We start from the raw sequence: 24,164 nt of genomic DNA on the forward strand, positions 1-24,164 counted from the left end.
ATTTGGGTAGTTTCTAAGATTTAGCTATTACAAACTGTGCCGCTATAAACATGGGTGCACATATATCATTGTGGATTAATGCTTTTAACTCTTCTAGGAAGATAACCAGTAGGGGACTAGCTGGGCCAAACGGGAGCTCTAATCATAGTATTTTGAGGAATCTCAACACTGATTTCCACAGTGGTTGCACCAGTCTGCACTCTCACCAACAGTGGAGAAGGTGTGTTTTTCCCACAGCCCCTCCACCATTTGTTATTGGTTGATTTGTTGATAGCAGCCATTCTTTCTGGAATAAGGTGGAATCTCAGTGTTGCTCTAATTTGCATTTTACTAATGACCAGTGATGCTGAATATCCCTTCATACATTCATTTGCTGTTTCTAATGCTTTCATCTGAGAAGTATCTTTCCATTCCAGAAGCCCACCTTTGCATTGGTTTAGAGTGTACTGTGTCTCAACACCTTGTACAATCATAGAAAATTCTCTTGTCATTTCTTTTTGAGATAGGGTCTTCCTATATAATACAGGCTGACCTTGAATTCATGGCGATCCTCCTGCCTCAGCCTCCCAAGTGCTGGGACTATAGGCATGTGTCTTCACATCCAGCTCTCTCTTGTCATTTTTAACAACTGCAAAATAGTCTATTGTATGAATAATAATAACTTACCCATATATGTGTATACTATTTGCCAGACATTATTCTAAATACTTCACAAATATGAACTCATTTAACCTTCACATTAAAATTCAAGGTAGATATTATTGTTATCACATTTTATGGATGAGGAAATAAGGCACAGAGTCGTATGGTACCTTGCCCAGTGTTACCTAGCTAGTAAGTGGTAACCTCACAATTTAAACCCCCATAATCTGGCTTGAGAGTGTTTTTTTTAGTCACTATACCAGATAATGCCATTATACTAGTGTAATAACTTAACTTTTCTCCTGTTATTTGATAGTTCACCTTGTTTCTGTTTTTTTATAATTATGAATTATGCTTTGACAACTATTTCTTTGTTTTACATTTTGTATATTTTGTTTTATTTCTTCAGAAAAGATTCTTTGCTACATGCTCTTGTCCTTATCCATCCTTTTATATTCCTCTTGCATTTCTGGGCCCTTCCCAAGCATCTTTCTTGGTCTTTTATGACTCATTTTTCTTAATACTAGCAGTTTGGATCTTTCTTCTGAAAATTTTTTTGTGTTCTACCACTGAACTACATCTCCAGCCCCGAAAAACAGTCCTGAAAGCTGACAAATGATCTTTCCTGCCAAATTTGTTGCCTCAGTTCTTACTTCCCTCTTTTAGTCTGTAATGTTTGGCAGACAATTCACCACGCATCCTTCAGAACTGCTTTTATTTCTCACTCTTCCTGCCATTGTTATCTTTTTGTTATTGTACCCCTTGTTTCCTTCCCTTAACTTCCCCCTTTTATCCTTCTGAGCACCAAACATGAACCTTCCTCTTAGTTATAACCTCATCTCATGATTCCTCTCTTTCCTCCTCCTCCCCATCCTCCTCTTCCTCCTCCTCTTCCTCTTTTCCTTCTTTCTCTTCCCCCTTTTGTGTTTGCGTATCCCTTTCCCTTAACCGATGGCGTCCATTTACATTTAATGTGATTATTGATAAGGTAAGCATTATGTCTCTAATTTTACTATTTTCTTTCTCTGTATCTCATATCTTTTTTGTTCCTCTCTTGCTCCATCACTACCTTCTTTTTTGTCACGTAGATATTTTCTAGTGTACCACTTTCATTCCTTATTAATTTCTTTTACGACTTTTGAGCTATTTTCTTACAAACTGTTTTGTGGATAACAATTAATTTCTTAATTTATAACAATTTAATTCTGATTAATACTAACTTAATTTCAAAATTACACAAAAACTTTACCTCTGTATGGCTTTTCCGTATCCATTCATTGATACATTTTTTTTTTCTCATTCTGGGAATTGAACTCAGGACATTGTGCTTGCGAGGTAGGCAGTGGTGCCATTGAGCTAAATCCCTGGCCCAGCAAAAAAAGAATTTCAAAGAAATAACACCTCCTAATCATGACACTTTGGAAAAATTCTTTAATTTCTCCAGGCTTAGGTTTCCTCATCTGCAGTATGGAATTATGAGTATTGCTTACTTCATATGTTTGCTGTGAGGGTTAAGTGGGATAATGATTATAAATAGTTTGGATTAGCATGCAGCATAAGTGTTCAGTAAGGCAGCTGTGCTCATGAGCAACTACTGTTTTCTCTTCTCCCATTACGTCTTTGCTCATGCTGCTCCATCTGTTTGTAATCCCTTCATCCAACTTCTCAATGTCAAATTTCTAGTTTTTCTTTAACTCTACCTCTTCTTCTGGTGTATACTACTTAAACCTGTAATGTATATTACCATTATTGAGGCACTTATCCCAGTCTCCCTTATATTGCAGTTATTTAGTTCTTCTTTTTCATTCTGTATTTTTTTTCAGCTTTAATTGAGTTTATTGGTACATTTTAGGGATACAGTACAGTTACATTCATTGTTGGGATCTTGTACCTCCACATGACAAGTCTTGATTCTCATTTTTTCCCCTTGTCCCTGCCCTCCCTTCACCCCCTCCTCCCCTCCCCATCTACAAATACTTTATTTCCATCTTTTCATTATCTCACATTTTTTTCTTTTCCCTTATTCCCCTTCCCCTACTCATCCCACCTTCCCTACACCTTTAGCTCCTTTCTTCCCTTTTCAAAATGTCAGAAATCTTATTAGGATTTTATGTATTATTGCAGATAATTCACACCAGAGATACTATTCGGTATTTACATATGTGTGACTTATTTATTTCACTTAGGAGTATATCTTCAATATGTATCCATTTTCCTATGAATGAATCTATGTTCTCATTCTTTATGGCTGAGTAATATTCCATTTTATAGAAGAACCACATCTTCTTTATCCAGTTTCCAACGGATGGGCAAATGGGCTGTTTCCAAGATTTAGCTATTACAAACTGTGCCGCTATAAACATGGGTGCACATACTTCTCTGTGATATGATTCTTTTAGTTCTTTTGGAAAGATACCCAGCAGAGGGATGGCTGAGTGAAATGGAACCTCCAGTCCAAGCTCTTTGAGGTATCTCCATATAGATTTTCATAGCGGTTGCACCAGTCTGCACTCCCACCAACAGTGGAGAAGGGTTCCTTTCTCCCCACATCCCCGCCAACATTTGTTATTGTGTGATTTCTTGATAGCAGCCATTCTTTGTGGGGTGAGGTGGAATCTCAGTGTTGTTTTCATCTGCATCTCTCGAATGATCAGTGATGTGGAACATTTTTTCATATATTTACTTACTGGTTTTACTTCTTTGTCTGAGAAATGTCTGTTTATTTCGGATGCCCATTTTTGTTTTGAAACGCATGGGAATGAGTACTGTTTTATTCATTTCTGTACCTTTTACGATGTGCAACTCTGCTTTATATATGTAGTAAATGGTCGGAAAATGTTAACTGTGTGCTTGAGTAATACTCATCACTGAAAAATGAAAGATTCAATTATCTACTTCTGTTAGTAGAATTAAATGCAATTAAAAATTTTATTAGTTTTATTGACACCTTTTAGGTATACAGTACAGTTACATTCATCATTGGGAACTTGTACCTTTACATGATATATCTTGGTTCTTATTTTTTCCCCATTCCTCTGCCCTCCCTTCCCCCCACCCCTCCCTATTTACAAAGACTTTGTTTCTGATTTTTTCCTCTGAGTGCAGTTTTAAAGCCATAAGTCAGGTATGGTTTATGGGCTCCTTTATGTAGATGAGAGAGTTGTAAGGGACTAGGAGTCTTCTCTCTCACAGTGTAGTAGGTTGAAAGATCATTTCAGTGCACTGTGGTATATAAATAGATTTGGATTTAGATGGATAAGTAACAAAACTAATGAACATATATGTTCCCCAAAAGAATTCAAAGGTAGTAAAGTTACTAAACAATATCCTTTTCTTCTCTGTAGCCCCAAAAGTGGTAGGTAGGGAAGGGAAGAGGCAGCCTCGTTGGATGGGTATGCATCCAGACTTTAAAATTGGAGGATGAAAGTCTGCATCCTAGTACTCAGTTTTGGGTAAGTCTTCTTATTGTCCAGTTCCTTGTTTATAATGCTTATGTCAGAGTCTCTTAGAGAAGTAAATGAACTAATGGATTATGAAATTGTTTTGTGAGTTCTAAAGCAGTTTTGGTCCCTCTTTTTTTCTGGGTTCCTGCTGCTTTGTATTCTTTTTAATGTAGCATTTCCCATATTGCATTGTAATTTATTTGTTTATGTCTGACTCCCACTAGATTCAGCTTTTTCAGAGCAAAGATTTTTGTTTTATTTGTCTTTCAACATCAGAACCGAACACATAGGTACTCAATAAATGTTTGATGAGTGTGTGAAGACGTATTTCAGGTAGAAAGTGGACCCAAGTGACCTCCTAAGTCTCCTCCTAGTTTTTCTGTGAAAAGGTCTAGAAATTAGAGATTGACGCACGAAGAAATATTTAGGCTGTAAAAACATGACGTTGAAGGATAGTTACAGATTTGTTAAGCACATATTAATATTCTAGAGTGTACTTCTGAAAGGGAAATTGTTGAGTCGGGTTAATTGAGTTTATGTATAAGAAGGGAGGTTATGATTTGTCAAGTGAGAAGTAATTTTTCTGGCCAAGGGATGATAACAGCTGAAATGAATCTCTCAAAAGTCGGAAATTTGGCAGAGGAATATTGTGGCTAAACAAATTCATTAGAGCAGAAAAATATTAAAAACATTCTGAGATGTGTGGTTAAATCATGGAAAACCAGGCTCCCTTATTAAGATGCCAGAAACTTCTGCGACAGAAGATGAAAGTTTTGTTGTTTTGAAAAGTGACTTGAGGCTACATCTCCAGCAGGGGCAAAGGAGGACTATTTACAGAACAGAATAGCTATACCTTCTGAGAAAAAGTGTCAATGGATAGAAGATATCATAGACACAAAGGGGAAGGTCTGGGGATTTATCTCAGTGGCTCTGCCGCCTGCCTCACAAGCGCAAGGTCCCTGGTACCCACCCAAAAGATAAGGTAAAATAAGATAAACACAAAGGCGAAAGGTGAAGTAGAAGCAGTGAAATGAAAGACAAATAACTGAAGGTGGGTTAGTGAAAACCAAATGACTTACACTGAGAGAAGAGAAAGCATCCAATGTTCCTAAGTAAGAGATTAAGAAGGCAGATACAAAGCAACATTAGCAGCCTAGTCTTATAATGGATCTCAAGAGAACTTACTAATTAAGAGCTAAGCCAGAGATTGCCTACATAAGAGTCAGCTTCACCTGGTGCAACATGGAGTGGCTATTAACGTGTTCTATTTCTCTGGTTCTGACAAAATGTCCAAGAGAGAAGATAAGATTCTATTGGTGGTGAATAGTTGCCTCACCATGGAGATTTTCTTGTGCCGTAATGGAGTAGAAAAAAATTTGCTCTTAAAACGTCAAACACACCTGAATTAGAATATGAGCTGTGCCTCTTATCAATTATCTGAGCATTAGCAGGGTACTTCATATCCTTAATACATTAATGAAGAATTCTGTCTCTTCTCAGAACTCATATTTACCGATATCCGGCTTGCTCATCTCATTTTCCTGTATATATTTTTCCTATTTTCTATTTTTTTGCTGTTTTTCTCTCCTGTTTCCTGAGATATTTTATCGTCTCGATTCCCAACCCTTTTATTGAGGTTTTAGTTACTCTTGTCCTATTTTTAATTCCCAAGAGCTCTTTTATGTTCTCAATTGTCTTTAAAATTTCCTCTTTTTGTTTTATGGTTGCAATATCTCCTCAAATCTCTTTGAGGATAGCAATGATAGATTTTCTTTTTTTAAAGTGTTCTTCTGAGTTTTGGGGATTTTTCCCAGGAGAAGAGACCTCCAGTCTGTTGCTGGTATCGAGCAAGGGAATTTATTGAGCTTTTCAGAGTTGGGCAGGGAATTTGTAGGTCGATCAGCTTCATAGGTGAACTTTCAATCAGTCTTCCTGGTTTATGCCTACTTACTGAAAGAACCGGCACCACAAAATCCTGAACCTTCTTGCAATTCTGTGCTATAAACTCGGTTGCTTCTCTGCTTTTCCTACTGACAACTGGCGATGCAGGTTTCTTAGCTGTACTGACTCAGTTACTGTTCATCCAGCTGTATGTAGTCCTAAAGTTTGATGCTAATGTCTTCTCTCCTGTATTCCTCAACCTTGTGTATTTATGCCCTTTTAGAATTCCTTTACGATGATTTTGTCAGGGTTTTGAGGAGGGAGCAGAGGTAAATGTGTGAGTTCCATCTGTTATCTTTAACCGAAAGCCTCTTACTTCTTCATGTCTTTTACATCCATTCCTTTATTTAAACAGAATCTTACCATTTTATGTGTGGACTTCTTTCCCCTGTCTTCTCTTCTCATAAGTCTGTTTTCAACAGTGCTGTAGATTCATCCTCCTGCAAAATTGCACTGTGTGTCACAGCTTTGATGGTACAAACTCCTCATCTGCTTCTTCATATGGACGGGATAAAATCGATACTCCTTAACCTGACATTCAAAGCCTTCTATGATTTAGCCTTTGTCCACTTTCTTTCCAACTTCACTTTTTTTTTCAGCTTTAATTGAGTTTATTGGTACATTTTAGGGATACAGTACAGTTACCTTCATTGTTGGGATCTTGTACCTCTACATGACAAGTCATTCCGAAATACTCATATCCATACCCTCTTGTAGTTGTGTTCACCTTTGTCTGGAACAGCTGGGGGCACAACACCTAGACTTGCTTGGTGATGTGACCAATAGACTTAGCAGTCAATCTTGATATTTTGCTTGTTTGGTTTTTAAAATTTATTTCCTCATTGAGTTTATTGGTACATTTTAGGTACACAGTACAGTTACATTCATAATTGGGATCTTATAGCACATTGGTTCTCATTTTTTCCCCACACCCCTGCCCTCCCTTCACCCCCTCCACCCTCCCCTTGTTTGTTTGTTTGTTTGTTTTGATGCAGGGCCTTAGTATGCAGCCCAGGCTGGCCTTGAACTTGTGATTTTCCTACCTCAGCCTGCTGAGTACTGGGATTACAGGTGTGTGCCTCCACAACTGGCTCAATCTGTTGATTTTGAGTGACTAACTTCCAATACTGCAAGTGAAGGAGTTAGGGTTTAAATGCCACTAACATACTAAAACATGGTTTAGTAAAGAAGCTCTGTTGAGGAATCTGATGAGTGATATGGTTTGTGTGAACGGGGCTTCCATGTCTTAGCCAGATTCCAGATTCTATACTCTATGGTGATTATACCTGCTTACATTTATTTCTGTTTCATTTTATTCTCATTGTTGCTTTTATTTTCTAACAGTTTAAATGTCCTGTTCACACAAACCAGATCTCTCATCAGATTCCTCAACAGAGCTTCTTTACTAAACCATTTTTAAGCCTGATAGTTGGTGGCATTGTACCTTTTGGCTGTATTTTTACTCAACTCTTTTTCCTTCTAAGCAGAATTTGGCGAGTACTCTCTCTTCATAGTTGTACAAGTTTTCATTTATAAAACTTTAATTGACATAATAATTCTACACATCTGGGGGGTACAGGGTGGTAGCTGAGTATGTGTAGATAGTGTTTAATGATCAACTCAGGGGAGGTGAGCTACAAAATATAGCTAAGTATTCTACAGCACAGTAGGATGGCTACAGTTTACAAGAATTTATTACATATTTTATAAAGAACTAGCAGTGAGGAGTTCATGTTTGGTTTTAGTTTATTTATTTATTTTGCAGGTCTGGGGATCAAAGCCAGGGCTTCACGAATGCTCGTCACATGTCCTACTACTGAGCTACATTCCCAGCCCCTAAACTTTTACTTTTAATAAATTACTGTTTCTGTATTTCAAGGAGGTTAAATTCTGGTGTGATAATGCTCCATTTACCCTTTACCCCTACTTTATCCAGGAAATAGCAATCTGACCAGGACCATTGTTGTAGAGAATGGAGGCTTAACTCACAACTTTTTAAAATGACCTTTTTGTAGAAATTTCTATATTTTCTTTTATAAATGTAATAACCTTTCGTTAAGCCTTTCCAGAGGGCATGGCACAGTTGGTTTTACACTGAGCTTTTGTGGGCAGTGGGGGTATGGGATCCCTTGGGTCGGAGATGCTTAAAGATGGGGGGGTGCTCTGGCTTTTACTTTTTTACACTGGCCTCCCATGGCTGGTTTCATTAGAATTCCTCTGCCAGAAACAGTTGGGAGACTCGGCTCTGGGTCTTCACGTGTTCTGAGCTGTAAGTGATGGTTTTCTGTCTTCTTCCTTTCTCTCAACACTTCGTTGTCCCAGTGCTTGCACCTTGTGCCTCTCCTATTTTTATTTGCTACTTTTAATCTATTGTAGCTTAAGACTGCTAATGAGTTAGAAATACACATAAAAGGTAGAAATACTGCTCTCTGATTAAAGTGCAGCAGCTTGAGTGTCCTGGCTTTGTTACGGCCTTTTCAGTTGCTCTGCAGGCCTTCTTATTCCCGAGTCCTGACAACATTCTGATTTCAGGAGCTGGCCAATTGTGGTGCTACCATGCAGGGATTTTGGGAGCTGGACAAAGGCATCATAAAGCACAGTAAAGTGCAGTTGTCAACTGTGTGTTTTTTTAAGAACACTTTTGTCCCTAAGTGATCTTTGAGACAAAACTTTGAAGCCTTCAGAAATTTGATTTTATCATGTACATGAAGTACACACTTTTAAAACAGCATTATGATAAATTTGTATGAAAGATAAATAGTAAAATCTGTAACCTTGTTAGCAACTAAATATTTCGCATGCTGCACAGTAGCCATATTTCCCAGATGTTTGTGATAGGAAAGAAATTTAAAAATGAAAACTAAAAGGTTCTTTAGATGAATTCATTTGCATTTCAGTGAAAAGCAATGTGTACAACTTTGTATACATTTATTTTCTACAGAGATGAGTCTCCTCAACTCTGTCCCTCATCCTCACACCCAGGTATACCCTTTAAATGGAGTACTGATCAGTTCATTTTCTCCTCATTTCCACAAGGCTCTTTAAAAAAAATTCTTTTGTAGTGCTGGCGATTGAACCCTAGCACATGTGAGTGAAGTAACTACTGAGTTACATTCCCAGGCTCTGATTATTTTTTAGGGAAAATAATTTTTTTTTTTGGTACTAGATAGATAGATGGAGGTTTGGAATAGAGTTAAGTGTTTAGGCAAGAACATTTACAGAAATGTGTGACAGTCTACAGCTTTGGACTGATCTTTCTGAGTGTACTCTTTTTTTTTTTTTTATACTGGGGATTGAATTTGGGACCGTATGATTGTGAAGCAGGCAGCTGCACCACTGAGCTAAATTCCCGGTCTCTGTGTGTGTATGCTTTAAACTTGTTTTAAACCTATTGTCTTTGTTTTCAGGTCTCAGCAGATGTACTACATGTTTGGCTTCCTCCTCTTAGTCTTTATAATTCTTCTGAGTACTTGTTCAGAAGCTACAGCTCTGCTGTGCTGTTTTCATTTATGCGCTCAGGTGAAGACATAGGAAAACAATGCATCTTAAGCGTTTAAAGCTTGCATTATTGGAATGAGAAGTCTGTGCGTAGAAAGGAATTGGAGTAAATGTTAACTGCATAATTTCTATGATTTGGAATTAATTTAATATTGTGTTTTCCTAATGACACATTTTGACTTTGATGCAGCTATAAAGTTAATGCCATTTTGATGAGAAACTTTTTAATTCTTTTGGAAAGATGGAATCTCAGTGTTGTTTTCATCTGCATCTCTCGAATGACCAGTGATGTTGAGCATTTTTTCATATATTTATTTGTTGTTTTTACTTCTTTGTCTGAGAAGTGTCTGTTCATTTCAGATGCCCATTTTTGAATCGGGTCTTTATATTTTGGGGGTCTAATTTTTTTGAGTTCTTTATATATTCTAGGTAGTAATTCTTTGTCTGAGGAACAGCTGGCATTTTTTTTCCCACATTGTAGGTTGTCTCTTATCTCTGTTGGTGGTTTCTCTGGCAGTATAGAAGCTTTTGTATTTTTGGTACCAGAGATCAAACTGGGACCTTGTGCTTGCAAAGCAGGTGTTGGAACTACTGAGCTGAATCCCAGGCCCCAGATAATTTTTAATAAGATGAGATCCCAGTTGTTGATTCTTTGTGCAAGTTCCCATGCTGCTGAGAATTTGTTCATAAAGTCTTTTCCTATGCCAGTGTCTTCCCGAGTTCTACCTAATTTATTTTCCAGCAAATTTAGTGCTTCTGTTTTGATATTTAGATCTTTAATTTGCTTGGATTTTAGTTTAGTGCATGGTGAAAGATGGGGGTCTAGTTTTAATATCTGGCAAGTTGAAATCCAGTTTTTCCAACACCATTTATTAAAGAGGCTGTCTTTCCTCCACTGAGGATGGTTGGCTCCTTTGTCAAAGATAAGGTGGCTGAGCATGTCTGGTATTGTTTTGGCATCTTCAAATCTATTCCACTGATCCTCAGGTCTGTTTCTTTGCCAGTACTATGCTGTTTTTATCACAGTGGCTTTTTAGCATAGTTTAAAGTTGGGGATTGTGATACCCTATGCCATGTCTCTGTTGCCTAGAATGGCTTTTGCTATTCTAGGTCTCTTCTGGTTCTAGATGAATTTTTGGATTTTTTTCTCAAGTTCTGTGAAATATACTGTTGGGATTTTAATCGGGATTGCATCAAACATGTATGATGCTTGCTTTTTAACCATTAGAATTATCTGTGCATCTTAGTCCAGGATTGTACTTTGTGGGATTGAGATTGCTGCTGCAGGCCTTTCCTCTTCCTCTCATTTATTCCCATAGATAGTTCTTTTGCTTCACCCGCAGTTTTTTCTCCCTGATACCATTTTGGTGACTGAACTGGTAGTGTGATACATTGTTCTCTTAGGTATCCTAAATTCCTCTTATTTTGGTAGTTAAATATGACTATTTAAAGGTGACCATGAAGGGTCGATAGAATCATTCTGATACAGAGGTTGTTTTGGAGTATTTCTTTTTGAGCTAGATATAAGGATTATGGCTGGGGATTTAGCTCAGTGGAGCTACCACCTACCTTGAAAGTGCAAGGTCCTGAGTTCAATCCCTGGTACCAAACCAAACTAAACCAAACCAAACCAAACAAGTCCACAAAAAATTCATAATCATGTATACGTTATATTTAGCTGCTTGTGAATTCTACAGTGAATTGTGTCATAGACGGTCTGCAGCAATCATTAATGAAATGTACATCAATATGCATATAAATGAGTATGATTCTATTTCTTAGAGAATATTTTCAGAGCCCCAAACATTGATAATTCACTAGATGGACCCGTGGGACTAAGTACATCGATGTACACTTGGCTAGGGTATATTATAGAGAAAAGATACACAACAAGGTTGTCAAGTAAAAAGTCAGAGTTGGAGCCTGGAGAAATTGAGGCCATCTTCCTATGCTGTCTCCCTCCCATGAGGGAGGGTACTCAGTGTGCTCCATTCTCCAGCAGTGAAAAAATGCAGTGACAAATGTGCCATGTTTCTTCCCGTTTAAGACTCAGCCTCCAAAGTTTTTATGGGGAGCTAGTCACATAGGCACCCTTTGCCTAGCAAGTACAAAAATTGCATATTCCTAAAAGGAAAGTGAGTGTTTATCATAAGTCACACTGTAAAGTAGAGATATAGCAGACCAATCTTAGCATTCATGGAATGATTGCATGCCAAATTCTCAGATGCAAGCCAAAGGCCCATCTTACAAGCAGGTCCTACTACAGATAGCAGTCTTGGACTTGCTCTGTGAATTTTTCTGCAGTGTCTAACCCTGGAACCCTCAGCTACAGTGTCTTTATAGTAACCTTATCCTTGGTAAGATTCTATGGTTATGATTTACCCTTATATCTGTAGCTCAAAAGGAAAATGTTGCAAAACAAAATGTATAGCAGAATCATTCCCTCAATGCTTCGTTGAGTAGTGACCTCAGCCATGCTTTCCATGGGTCTTGAATTTAGCCAATGAAAGCAAATTCCATTAACCACAGAGCCTATCTTAGATTTCCTTATTAACCTTTTTTTTTGTTATACTCTGTATAACAGAGGCATCAGTAGGCACAGTAAACTCTAGCCAGTATGTGGGAGCTGAACGGAATGCTTTCCAGGGCTGTAGCAGTGTGATGATAGCATATACATATCAGAAGTCCAATCCCAGTGTGCACATGCGATATCCCTGGAAACAAAGAGTTTACAATTGTCAGGGTACCTCACGCAGCACACAAAATATCTGTTTTATTAAATTTCTTATAAACTTTTTTTCTATAATTGTGTGGAGTTTATCTTGTGTTTTCTTTGTCATTGCAATAATTGTTAACTCAATGTTAGAATTTTACCCCAAAAGTCATTTGTTCTACTTCTTTTTGCACGGTTGTTATGGGCAGTGGAGAGTCTTTCTAACCAGTGGTTTGACAGCTGTTTATCTTCTAATGTATACAGTTCATTACTTCTTCACTCAACTTCAAATCACGGACATTGCAAGCACCATTTTGTACTTTGGGTACACCATGGTGATGGTGCTGATTTTCTTCCTTTGGCAGGTAACCACAGAATTGCTTAGTATATTTCGGATTCTCTAAAGAGGCTTGGAGATAGCCATAATGTAATAAGCATCAACTGACCATTAGTGGAAGGAATAGGGAACAAAACCATCATGTTCATTTTTATGCGTTGGGCATAAAAAATTGCAAAGCCTGGGGAACTGCAAGGAACTTATATACTTAGCTGCATGTTATGAATGTTTTTAAGCAGTAGGGATGTGTTCCAAAGCACAGAAAACGTTATGAGTAATCACCCTTGAATAATCTGCAAGCATAAAAATCAACCGACTTGAATAATTTTTAAATTAGTAAAATTGGATTGATTGATATGTGGCCATATAAGTAATTATATGTGAAGGACAAGATGTATACTTAACAGGATTACTCATTGGAGGGTATTATTTGGGTTCAAATGGGTGAAAACTTTTATCCACATTATGCTTGAAGCAGGTGAAAAATTGGAGTGTTTTATAAAATGGTCTAGTTGAAGAAATAATTAATTTGGAGAGCTTTAAAACCTGAGCACAAGGGAAGCAGTGTTTCTACTTGCCTTATTTTAAATCCTGGTTTCAGTTCAAGTTACTCTACTTGTATAGATTAGAAAACTAAGTATTTTCTCTGATTTAACCCTTAGGTTGGTTCAACAAACATATAAAAATTAATGATATTTATTAGAAATCCAAGACTTTAGATAAATGTAAACATTTTCTGAGAAGCCAGGCATCTTAGCAATGGCTTCTTTTTAGATATAAAACATGAAATATGGATTACCTTTTATGTACCACTGATCTCAACACCTCAGTAAAGAGAAGACCTCAGTAAAGAGAAGGCCTCCTGTTCTTTCTCACCTACAAGAAGTTCTGTTTATAACTGATGATGGCCCGAGAATTTCTTCAGTCTAACTAGGCTCTTCATGTTTGTTTTAAAAAATGTTTTGAAATATACACAGGCAAAAGTACATACATCATAAGTGTGCAGCTTGATGAATTATCACAAAGTGAACTACCTATATACCTAGCACTTAAGTCAATAAATAGTACTTTTTTTTTTGGTACCGGGGATTGAACTCCGGTCCTTGTGCTTGCAAAGCAGGCCACTGAACCACTGAGCTAAATCCCCGGCCCAATAAACAGTACTTGATCAGCAGTGCTGAAGCTAGTGTTGGGTTTCCTTCCACTCACCAGAATTTCTCAGGGCAACTATTGCTGGACTTTTACAATTGATCTTAGCCAAAATGCCAAGGAGTGATCATGACTGGACTTTTAGTAGCATGCATTCGTTTGTCCTGGTTTTGAATTGTATATAAGTAGCCTTATGTATAATATATGCATACATACATATAAAATATCCTCTTTTATGTCTGATTTCTTTAGTGGCTGGTTTCTTCCTTTAAATTTTGCTTTGAGATTTAGCTGTATCACTGTGTGTGGATATAGGTTGTGCCCCACATGTCTTTTATTTTGGATCCCCCCCAGCCAACCCAGTGAGTGACTACTTTTTATATTTATGTAGTGTGAAGTTAGATATATATATAGAAACTCCTTCTTTATCTATGGCGGATATGCTATAAGATCTCTAGTAAATGCCTGAAACTGTGGATAGTCCAGAACCCCATATTATACTAATTTTTTTCCTATACTTACATACATGTAATAAAGCTTAGTTTATAACTTAGGCATAATAAGAAATCAACATCAATAACAATAGAGTAGCACAATTATGACAGTATACTATAATTTAAAATTATGTGAAAGCAGTCTCTTTCACTTTCTCTAAGAATATCTTAAATGCCATGTTCACCCTCTTTTTGTGATGATATGAGATGATACAGTACCCACCTGATGAGATGAAGTGAATTATGTAGGCAATATGATGCATCATTAGGCTACTATATAAAACTTATTTGAACACAAGCACTGCAATATAACATTTGGCCTGAAAGCTGAGATGCCTACTAAGTGCTTACTGGGTGGGTAGTGTATATAGAATGGATACACTGGAAAAAAGGATGTTTCACATCCTGGTCAGAATGGAGTGGAAAGGTACAAGATTTTGTCACACTAATCACAATTTAAAATTTATGAATCATATGTTTCTGGAATTTTCCACTTAATATTTTCAGACCAGAGTTGATCTCAAATAACTGAAACCATGGATAAAGGTCAAACTATTGTATTGAGCACAATCATTTCAGGATATGCTTTCTTCATTACTTAACACTTTGACTAAGATTGCATTTTGGTGGGGAGTCATATTACAACAGCTTATTTTTCTCCAAAATAGATGTAATCCTGAATGGTCACATTGCCAACAAAAAATATTGTCCCTTTGGTTGGTCTCATTACCTGCATTCTAGTTCCTGTTATCACACTGCACTGAATACCAAAAGGTTGATGGTGATCTCTGGATAGAGCTAATGGCCTCTCTCTAGTTTCCACCCACCTTGGCTTCTTTGGTCAGTACTACTCAACACCTATTCTGTGAAAATCTTTCAACGCTGTTGAATCTTTCAACGCCTCTGTTCTGTTCTGTACCTTCTGCTGTCTTCATTTGTTTCCCTATCATCTAACTCTACCTTGTATCAGCATTTCAGTTCTTCTTCCTTCTCTTCTTCCTTTTTTTTTTTTTTTTTTTGAGGACTCAAAGCAGAAATTATGTTCTAGTACACACTGATATAAATGTTGTAAATCTTGTACTATGGAGCTGTGGACTCAGATTTCTATACCTTACTCCACATAGTAGAAACTTCATTTTTTAAAAAAACATAAAAATACAGCACACCTGTAATCCCAGCACTCAGCAGGCTGAGGCAGGAGGATCACTGCAAATTCGAGACCAGCCTGGGCTACACATTGAGTTCCAGGGCAGTCTGAACTACATAGTAAGACCCTGTGGAAAAAAAAAAAACAAACAAAAAAGCAAAAATCTAGAACAGAGAAGAATTAAACCAACAAAAGAACAAACATTAAAAACTAAAAATTTTCTGTTTCCTTTTTGACTGTCTTTCTATACCTACAGAGACTGATGACCAGTTGCAGTAGGCAGATCAGTAGACAGTGAGTCCAGAGAGGTCATCCAAATGTCCCTCATAAGGCGCAGAGTGGAGCACAACCTTTCAGCCTTTCACAGGTCTCCTCCAGCTCCTTTGCTTTCTACACTTTGCCTTGTAGAGCTCATTCAGCTCCATGGCTTACCTCATCTCTTCAATACTGACCACTCCCAAATCTGTATCTTTAGATATCACTTCATTTCAGCGGTATCCTCAACCTTTGCAAGCCCCACTTACTATAAGTTCAACCCTAAGTGAAGTTATCTTCCCCACGAAGGGCTCATCTTAGTTTCTTTCTGTCTTTCATCATCATTATCCATTTCTAATCTTCTTGGCTTTTCTAAGGGATTACTTAACAGAGTCCTACAATGATTTATAGCCAACAAAGCATACCTTCCTTATTCATTCTCCTTAGGTATTATTTCTATCCATTCCTTTCTTTTGCTGCCCCTACAGTCTTAGTATAGGTCTAGGTCTGTATTCCCCTCTGCCTGGTTTACCCCAATAGTTTCCCATTTGATGTGCTGGATTCCATTCTCTCTTTTTCTAATCCACTCTATGAGCTACCTACTGCCAGATAAACTTCTGTATTTTTCTTCTTGTAACAGGGCAATTTAGTTCCAAAAACATTTTAATAGTTTATCACATAATTCAAAGGATGCTGACACTGTGCCATATACTGTGCTAGGTTATGAGACAGTGAAGAAAATGTAAAATCTTGTTGTTTTATGGAACTTGTATTCTACTGGAAGGGAGATACATTAAAGAAAAAGTATGGATTTTATGAGCTTTTCAAAAGAAATGATGTTGAGGAAGAAGTGGATGGTCAAGTGTGCCAAGCAGAGGTGGCAGCATGGTGAAAAGTTGTGAATTAGGAGTCTGAGAGCTTCCAAGAATGCAGAGAAGCAGAAGATGGCAAGAGCGGGAGGATGGTCAGGTGTCAGTAGTGATGCTAGAAAGGTAAGGAATGGTCAGGTCTCATGATTGTTGGTAAACTGTATTAACTATATTAAGGAATTAAGAGTTTATTGTAGGAGTGATGGAATGTTGAGGAAGTTGAAACAGGGCGAAGATGCCATTCCTCTTACTCAAAACTTTTAACAATTTCATACTTTCCTCACTATATGCATCCATCTAAACTCACTTGGTGTTTGGGGTCTTCCACAGTGTGGTCTCACTGAGATACTGCTGAGTGTTCTAAGTCTCTCAAAGCTGAATTACTAAGTTCAGGCTGGTCTTCTCTTGACTTTTTCAGTGTGTGTTCCAAACGAGGTTGGAATTTGTAGGAACTGTTGTGCATCTTTTGTATCCTTCAGAGTGCTAAATTGATGGTTGATTTTAAATTATGTAGAGTATGGAACATAAGAGATATCATCATGGAATCGTGTTTCCCTATCTATTTTAAAATTAACTCATAGATATGAGAAAACTTCAATGTAAATTCTGGATGACATATTTTTAAGGTAAAAAATCACTACAGTCATGAAGTATGTTTTTGATATCTGCTTTCTAGAACTGTTTTTAAGGAAGCCCTGTCTGCTTATAGAAAAAAATCTTGAGGGGGTCATACTTATTGAGAATAATTAAAAATTCATTGAAAGATCTCCTAGTGGTTGTCACATTCCCATTTGGTGCTTGAATCACCCTTTGCATCACAGCAGAAACATAGGACTTTATATCTATCACCTTTCAATGTTGAGCACTGACTGTAGGAAGACACTTTATTTGTATAGCATGTATTTTTTTCCATTTTGCCATTTGTCCTTCATATTTATCATTTTGTGGCTCTTAATCCATTGAGAAGACTTCTTAACTGTTTCTTCACTTTTGAAATGATTTTAAAAAAATAAATGAAAATGGCTTTCTCTTTTCAGTATGTCTAAAATGGCACCCCCTTGTCGACTTCTCATTGTTGGAGCCAAGGAATGTGACATGCGCTGTGCTTGATGTTCCTCTATGTGATTTTCATTTGGCAGCACTCTTACGGATGTGTAATGACAAGTCAAAGTAGGACTCGAAGGACAGGGAGAGGGCATAAACCACAACCTACCAAGAAAGGGTACCAGTGGAGAAACCTAGTATTTTATAAGGGTATATGGATTTCAGTTAAAGTTGGAGGACTTGCCCAAAATCTTAATTAATTTTAGACATCAATAAATGAGTTCATCTCAAAACAATTAATAACCATACAGTGATACCTCAGTTGTCAAACTTAATTCATTCTAAATTCATATTCAAATACTGAAAAGTTTGAAAATTGAATATATTTTTCACTTGAGAAATAATGGAAAATCAGATAAGTGGTTCTGAGGACCCAAAATTACACATATAATTTCATTTTTACGGGACGTTAACAAATTTTGCAGTGATTTCTTTGACTCTATTACAGTTCTCATAGTTTTCCTCTTAACTTTACTGCTGGTATCACTAACTTTCTTTAAAGCCATCGTTACAACATTTTATGCAAATAAACACCAAAAACAAAAAAAAGCACAATGATGAAAATTTTAAAGCGCCAACACAAGCACTGTATCTTGTTTGAGAGAGAGCAGCGCTTAGGCTGAAGGGTTGCCCCTTTGTGTGCATGGCCAGATGAGTTTAGACATGGCGTGTGTTCACTATCGGCCTGTACAGGTTTTTTCAAGTAACTTTTTCGGTTCAACTATCGAGCAACGTTACAAACATCGAGCAGACTTTTTTTTAAAAAACTTTGCTGTTTGAGTAGTGGAAAGTTTGAGGTGGGAGCCATTTGACAACAGAGTTAGCACTGTACTGTATTTCTATTTTGATGTAAGTAATGTAAGGTCACAATAATCAATTAAGATCTAACACTTGGGCTTCCTTGTCTGAAAGCCTCAGATGTTGTCTTATACGATAATAATGGAGTTTATAACTTAATATAAACTTTGGTTGGCATAGCCAAGTTGGGTGGTAAATTAAATAGTTTATATGAAACTATATATTTCAGGCAAGTAATTTAAAATGCTTGCATTTGGCTGTAGCCTATGATTCTAGAGCAGTGGTTTTCTTTTATTTTTAAAAATTTCTTCCTTAATGTTTATTTATTTTTTTGAAGCAAAACATTTATTGGTACATTTTAGATATACATAATGATCACATTCATCATAGGGGATTTATACCTATATATGATATATTTTGCTTCTTTTTTCTCATTCTTCCTTTGACCCCTCTTCCCCTCCTTATTTACAAAAACTTTGTTTCCATTTTTCCTTCTGTTCTTTCTTTTTTTTTCTTATCCCTTCTTTCCTTCCCCTTCCCCCTCCCTTGTTACCCTTCTCATTTGAACAATTGCTTCCCATTTTCCAATATCTTATTATACATTTTAGTCCTCATTTCCACTTTTGATTTCTCACATCATAGAAACAATGCAGTATTTAAACATGTGTCTCTGATTTATTTCACTTTAGAGTATGGTTAGAGCAGTAGTTTTCAACAAGGGCTGATTTTACTTCCCAAGGAACATAGAGATTTTTTTTTTTGTACCAGGAATTGAACTCAGGTCCTTGCGCTTGCAAGGCAGGCCACCGGACCGCTAGGCTAAATCCCTGGCCCTTGAGAAATTTCTATAGAGATATTTTTGATTGTCCTGACTGTGAGGATGCTAATGATAGTGGGTAGAGTTCACTAGATATTATTGTGTGATTAAATATCCTACAGTGGACAGCTTCCACAATAAACAATTACCTAGCCCAATCTTCAGTATGGCTAAGAAACTTCAGTCTAGAGTGATTTTTTTTTTTGGGGTGCTAGGGCTTGAACTCGGGTCCTTGAGCTTGAAAGCCAGGCGGTGGTACCACAGAGCTAAATCTCTGACACATAGAGTGAATTACTTTTAAATTTCTTGTTGTGAGTTAATGCTGTTTTCAAAATACAGTTCTGAACATTCTGAGACACTGAACCACCAGTCATTGGGCAGTGATTGAAGCCAATGGGATACAAAGAGCTTTAAGGACGAGAAGAAGTATTAGCAGAGCATTTTCCTGTTCGTTTTCTCGCTAAGTGTCTATGCTTTGAAAATATTTTTATTCATTAAAAGAAGCAAATGAAGTTCAGTAAATCTTGAGAGAGTCTACTGTATGATATTTAATCACTAAATTAAAGTGAGGAATCCATGTTCTCACATGGAGCAAGATGAAATATAGTGTACTGAAGGAAATGTCCAATTAGCTTAACATACAAATGTTAGCTATAATGAGCCTTTTGTGTTTTATTATGCCAAGTTGTTGCTCTCTCTGCCTTGTTAAAATTCTCATTTCCAAAGGTGAAAGATCAGAAAGAGATAAAGATCTATGAATGCTAATTATCAGTCAACCAACATGTATTTATTAAACTTTTATGGGTTTGGCAATTTACTAATTGGGAATATGAAAATGTTATGATAACATTTCATTTTTATTGAGTTGACATTGTGCCAGCTATTAGCATACTCTTACCAAATTTAATTATCACAATTACCACCAGGAGCAAGTCACATTACTCTCACTGGAAAGATCAGGAAACCGAGGCCCAGAGAGATGAGCTGTTCAAAGTTACTCAGCTGGGGAGTGATGTAGCTGTGATTCATTCAAATGCAGGTTGGTTTGACTCCAGAGTTTTATTCTCCCAACTATTACAACTCTCTACATCCACCTCAAGAAAGAGGCACTTTATTTGCATGGCATGCAAACCAAGCAAAGTATGCCAGTGAAATCTGCTTTGTGATCCTCTATTTGACCAGATGAACTACTCTTAATTGGAAGAACTATGACTGGTACATGTAATGAATGCAATATGATGTCATTCTCAGGAATGTATGACGATAGAATATCTCAACTCTTCTTTATTATTTTTTATTTTTTTAAATTGAGTTTTTTGGTACATTTTAGGTATACAGTACAGTTACATTCACTATTGGGATCCTGTACCTTTACATGACAGGTCTTGGTTCTCAATTTTTCCCCTTGTCCCTGCCCTCCCTTCACCCCCTCCTCCAACTCTTCTTTAAAAAGAATAGAGGGACGTTCTTCCAATATGTCTACAATATTCAAGGATAAAGTGGGTAAAGGCTAATGTAACCTCCGGAATAATCCCATTACCTCTTTAATTCCAGATCATTTTGATTTCAGTTTATATTTGTGGACCAAAGAAAGTTCTAGGTTCTGTAGGCAAACAAGACGCAGTTGTTTCTGCTGTCAAAGAGATGGAAAACATCTGGGTCCTATTTTCAGTGCAAGTGGTTATGGACCTACTCTTGTTCTGGGCCTTGTATTGGGAAGTATTCGAGTTTTGAATATCATATTAAAGTTTCAAAGGAAGGAAAGGGTTCCATTTCCCCAGAGGTAAGTGGAAGCTGCACTCTCTGTCATTCTTATCATATACATTTTATATTCTCTGGCATCTCTTGCCTGGATCGGTTTCTACCCACCCTGCCCCTAGCTTCTCCTGTTCAAATGCGGCTTATTCTTTGATATCTTTCTGTACAAAGTGGTTTATGGTTATCTCAGCCCGTACTGATGGAACATCCTAGAAAATCATGGACAGAACCTGCTTCAATTTTCATCTGTATTACTTGTTGCTCTTCTTCCTCCTCCTCCTCCTCCTCCTTTTCCCTCTTCTTCCTCTCATTCTCCTCTCCTCCTTCTCTTCCTCCTTCTCCTGCTGCTGCTGCTGCCGCAAGTTTGGTTATCTTATTCACTGGCTCCCGGTTGTCTCCATGATTAAATCCACTCTTCTTAACTTGGCATCTGTTATGTGGCCCCAGCTACTTCTGTAGTCTCTGCTTCTATGTGCTCTACTTAATGCTTCTTTTACTTCTCCATCTCACACCCTTAATGCTCCAAACTCTCTACCATCGTTTTCATTGTTCTTAGCAACTACCAGGGTTTTGATTATTTGGGCTTTTACAGATACTTTTCCCTGTCTAGAGCAGCTGGCACTCATACTCAAAAGCTTTTGGGCAATTTTTATAGAACCTTCTCTATTATATGCCATTCAGTCATCTATTCATTTATTAAGCATGTATTGAGCACCTACTGTGTGCCGCACATTGTGCTAGAGGCTGAGGTATTTGCAGTGAAAAAAACTATAAAGGGAGAAAGATCTCAATTCACGTGGAGCTTATGTCACCAAGCAGTTAATTTAAATAGATTAGTTTAACAAATATTTGTTGTCTATCCACAATGTGCCCCGCATGTATGCTAAGCACTGGAGATACAAAATTGAATTAGGACTTAATCCCTAATCTCAAGGCTACGTGCTGGAGAAAGAAAAGTCCTACACAAGTCCTTTCCATGCATTGTTGTAAGAAATGTGACAATGGTAAGCGCAGGGTTTTGTGAAAGTATAGAGGAAGGGTACCTAACCCAGTTCTGAGGAGGAAGACAGGATTAAGGGAAGGGTTTTCTAGAGAAACTGGTAAAACTGAGTCCTAAGAGTAGATTGAGTCTTAAAAGTAGAAGGCACAGTTAACAGCTGAGCAAGACATAATATACTGAGATCTGAAGATAATTTGGGATGTCTGTAGTTTGAAGTTTAAGGTACAGGATAGGAAGAACAAAGATGAAGGAAGCTAGGCAGGACCAGATCCTAGAAAATGTCATGTACCAATACAGAGTAGTTTAAATTGCTGTTATTATTATTTTCAGACTCAAAGAGTGTATCAGAACACCTTGTGGAAATTACTTACAACCAACTAAAACCAACAAATCTGATGCCTTGGGCCCATCTCAGAGTTCCTGCATCAGAATCTCTGGTCATCTATATTTTTAACAGCTTTAAAAGTTTCAAATATACTCTAGAGCTTGAATATTTTCTTTTAATTATTTTTATTGGTACATTGTACATATACAAAATGGTAATATTCATCATATGGAATTTGTACTTGTATGTAATATATCTTGTGAGGCAGGTGGCAGAACCACTGAGCTAAATTCCCGGCCCTTATGTACGTAACATATCTTGATTCTTCTTTTTTCCTTTCCTTCCCCTCTCTTCAACCCTTCTTCCCCTCCTTATTAGTGAAAGACTTGTTTCCATTTTCCCATATATTCTTTTTTGTTTTTCCCTTTCTTCCTTTCCCGCTCTCTCCACCCTAGTTCCCCTTCCCATTTGAACACTTTCTACCTATTTCAAAATATCCATTATACATTTGGATCCTTATTTATACTTTGTTTCTCATACCAGAGAAACCATGTGATATTTGAACTTAAGTATTTGAATTGTTGCACTTAAAGAGTTTGGTCTCAAGGTGCATCCATTTAGCTAGAAATGTCTCAAGTTTATCCTTGTTTATTCCAGAGTAGTACTCCATTGTATAGAAAACCACATCTTTATCCGTTCATCTGTTGATGGGCATTTGAGCTGTTTCTAAGATTTATCTGTTACAAACTGCGCCAATATAAACATATATGTGCATATATCACTGTGGTATGGTACTTTTAATTTGGGGGACGACGCTAAGAATTGGAATAGCTAGGTCAAATGGAACCTATAGTTTTAGATTTTTGAGGAATCTCCATACTGATTTCCACAGTGATTGCACTAGTCTGTACTCCCACCAATTGTGGAAAAGGGTTCCTTTTTCTCAGCAGCCCCATCAGCACTTGTTATTGATTGATTGATTGATTTCTTTCTTTCCTTTTTTTTAAATTTATTTTTTATTTTTTATTTTTATTTTTTGGTACCAGGGATCAAGCTCAGGTTTCTGCACTTGTGAGGCAGGTGGTGGAACCACTGAACTAAATCCCTGGCCCTGATTGATTTCTTAATAATAGCCATTCTTTCTGGAGTGAGATAGAATCTCAGCAATGTTTTAATTTGCATCTCTTGAATGACCAGTGATGTCCAACATTTTTTCATGTATTTTTTTGCTATTTCTACTTTTTCATCTGAGAAGTGTCTATTCATTTCAGGTAGCAATTTTTGGATTGGGTCTTTAAATTTGAGGATCCTGGTTTTTTTCTTTTTTTGAGTTCTTTATATATTCTAGATACTAATCCTTTGTGTGAGGAACATCTGACAAAAATATTTTCCCACTCTATGTGTTTTCTTTTCACTCTGTTGGTAGTCTCTTTTGCTATGCAAAAGATTTTTAATATGATGAGATACAAGTTACTTCCTGTATAATCAGGGTTTTGTTCATAAAATTATGTACCTCTATGTCTTCTATCTTTCAGCAGATTTAGTGTTTCTTTTTTGGGGGGACAGGGTCTCACTGTAGAGTTGAGACTGACCTGGAACTCACTATATAGCCCAGGCTGGTCTCGAACTCACAGTGATCCTCCTGTCTCAGCCTTCCGAGTGCTGGGATTACAGGCATGCTCCACCACACCTGTCTGCTGTTTTAATATTTAGATCTTTGATCCATTTTGATTTAAATATAGAGCATTGTGAGAGATATAGGTTTAGTTTAATGTTTGGCTTGTGGAAAGCCAGTTTTTCTAGCACCATTTATTAAAGAGGCAGCCTTTCTTCCATTGAAGGTTTTTGGACACTTGGTCAAAGATAAGGTGGCT

The 24,164-nt window shown here is 37.2% G+C and overlaps 1 long non-coding RNA gene across 9 annotated transcripts in view; it reads left to right on the forward strand.

The window, feature by feature from the left end:
• LOC104873709 overlaps positions 1 to 24,164 on the forward strand; it is an 89,798-nt gene that overhangs the window by 53,732 nt on the left and 11,902 nt on the right. For 7 of the 9 annotated variants that reach the window (XR_004515841.1, XR_004515837.1, XR_004515834.1 and 4 more), the window contains one exon: positions 20,134 to 20,246. The exons of the other annotated variants lie outside the window; for them this stretch is intronic. This is a non-coding gene — a long non-coding RNA (uncharacterized LOC104873709). The remainder of the gene's footprint in view (positions 1 to 20,133; positions 20,247 to 24,164) is intronic. 9 annotated transcript variants of the gene reach the window in all.

This window comes from Fukomys damarensis, unplaced genomic scaffold (assembly GCF_012274545.1).
Source record: "Fukomys damarensis isolate Sample0158 unplaced genomic scaffold, DMR_v1.0_HiC HiC_scaffold_39, whole genome shotgun sequence".
Lineage (NCBI taxonomy): Eukaryota > Metazoa > Chordata > Mammalia > Rodentia > Bathyergidae > Fukomys > Fukomys damarensis.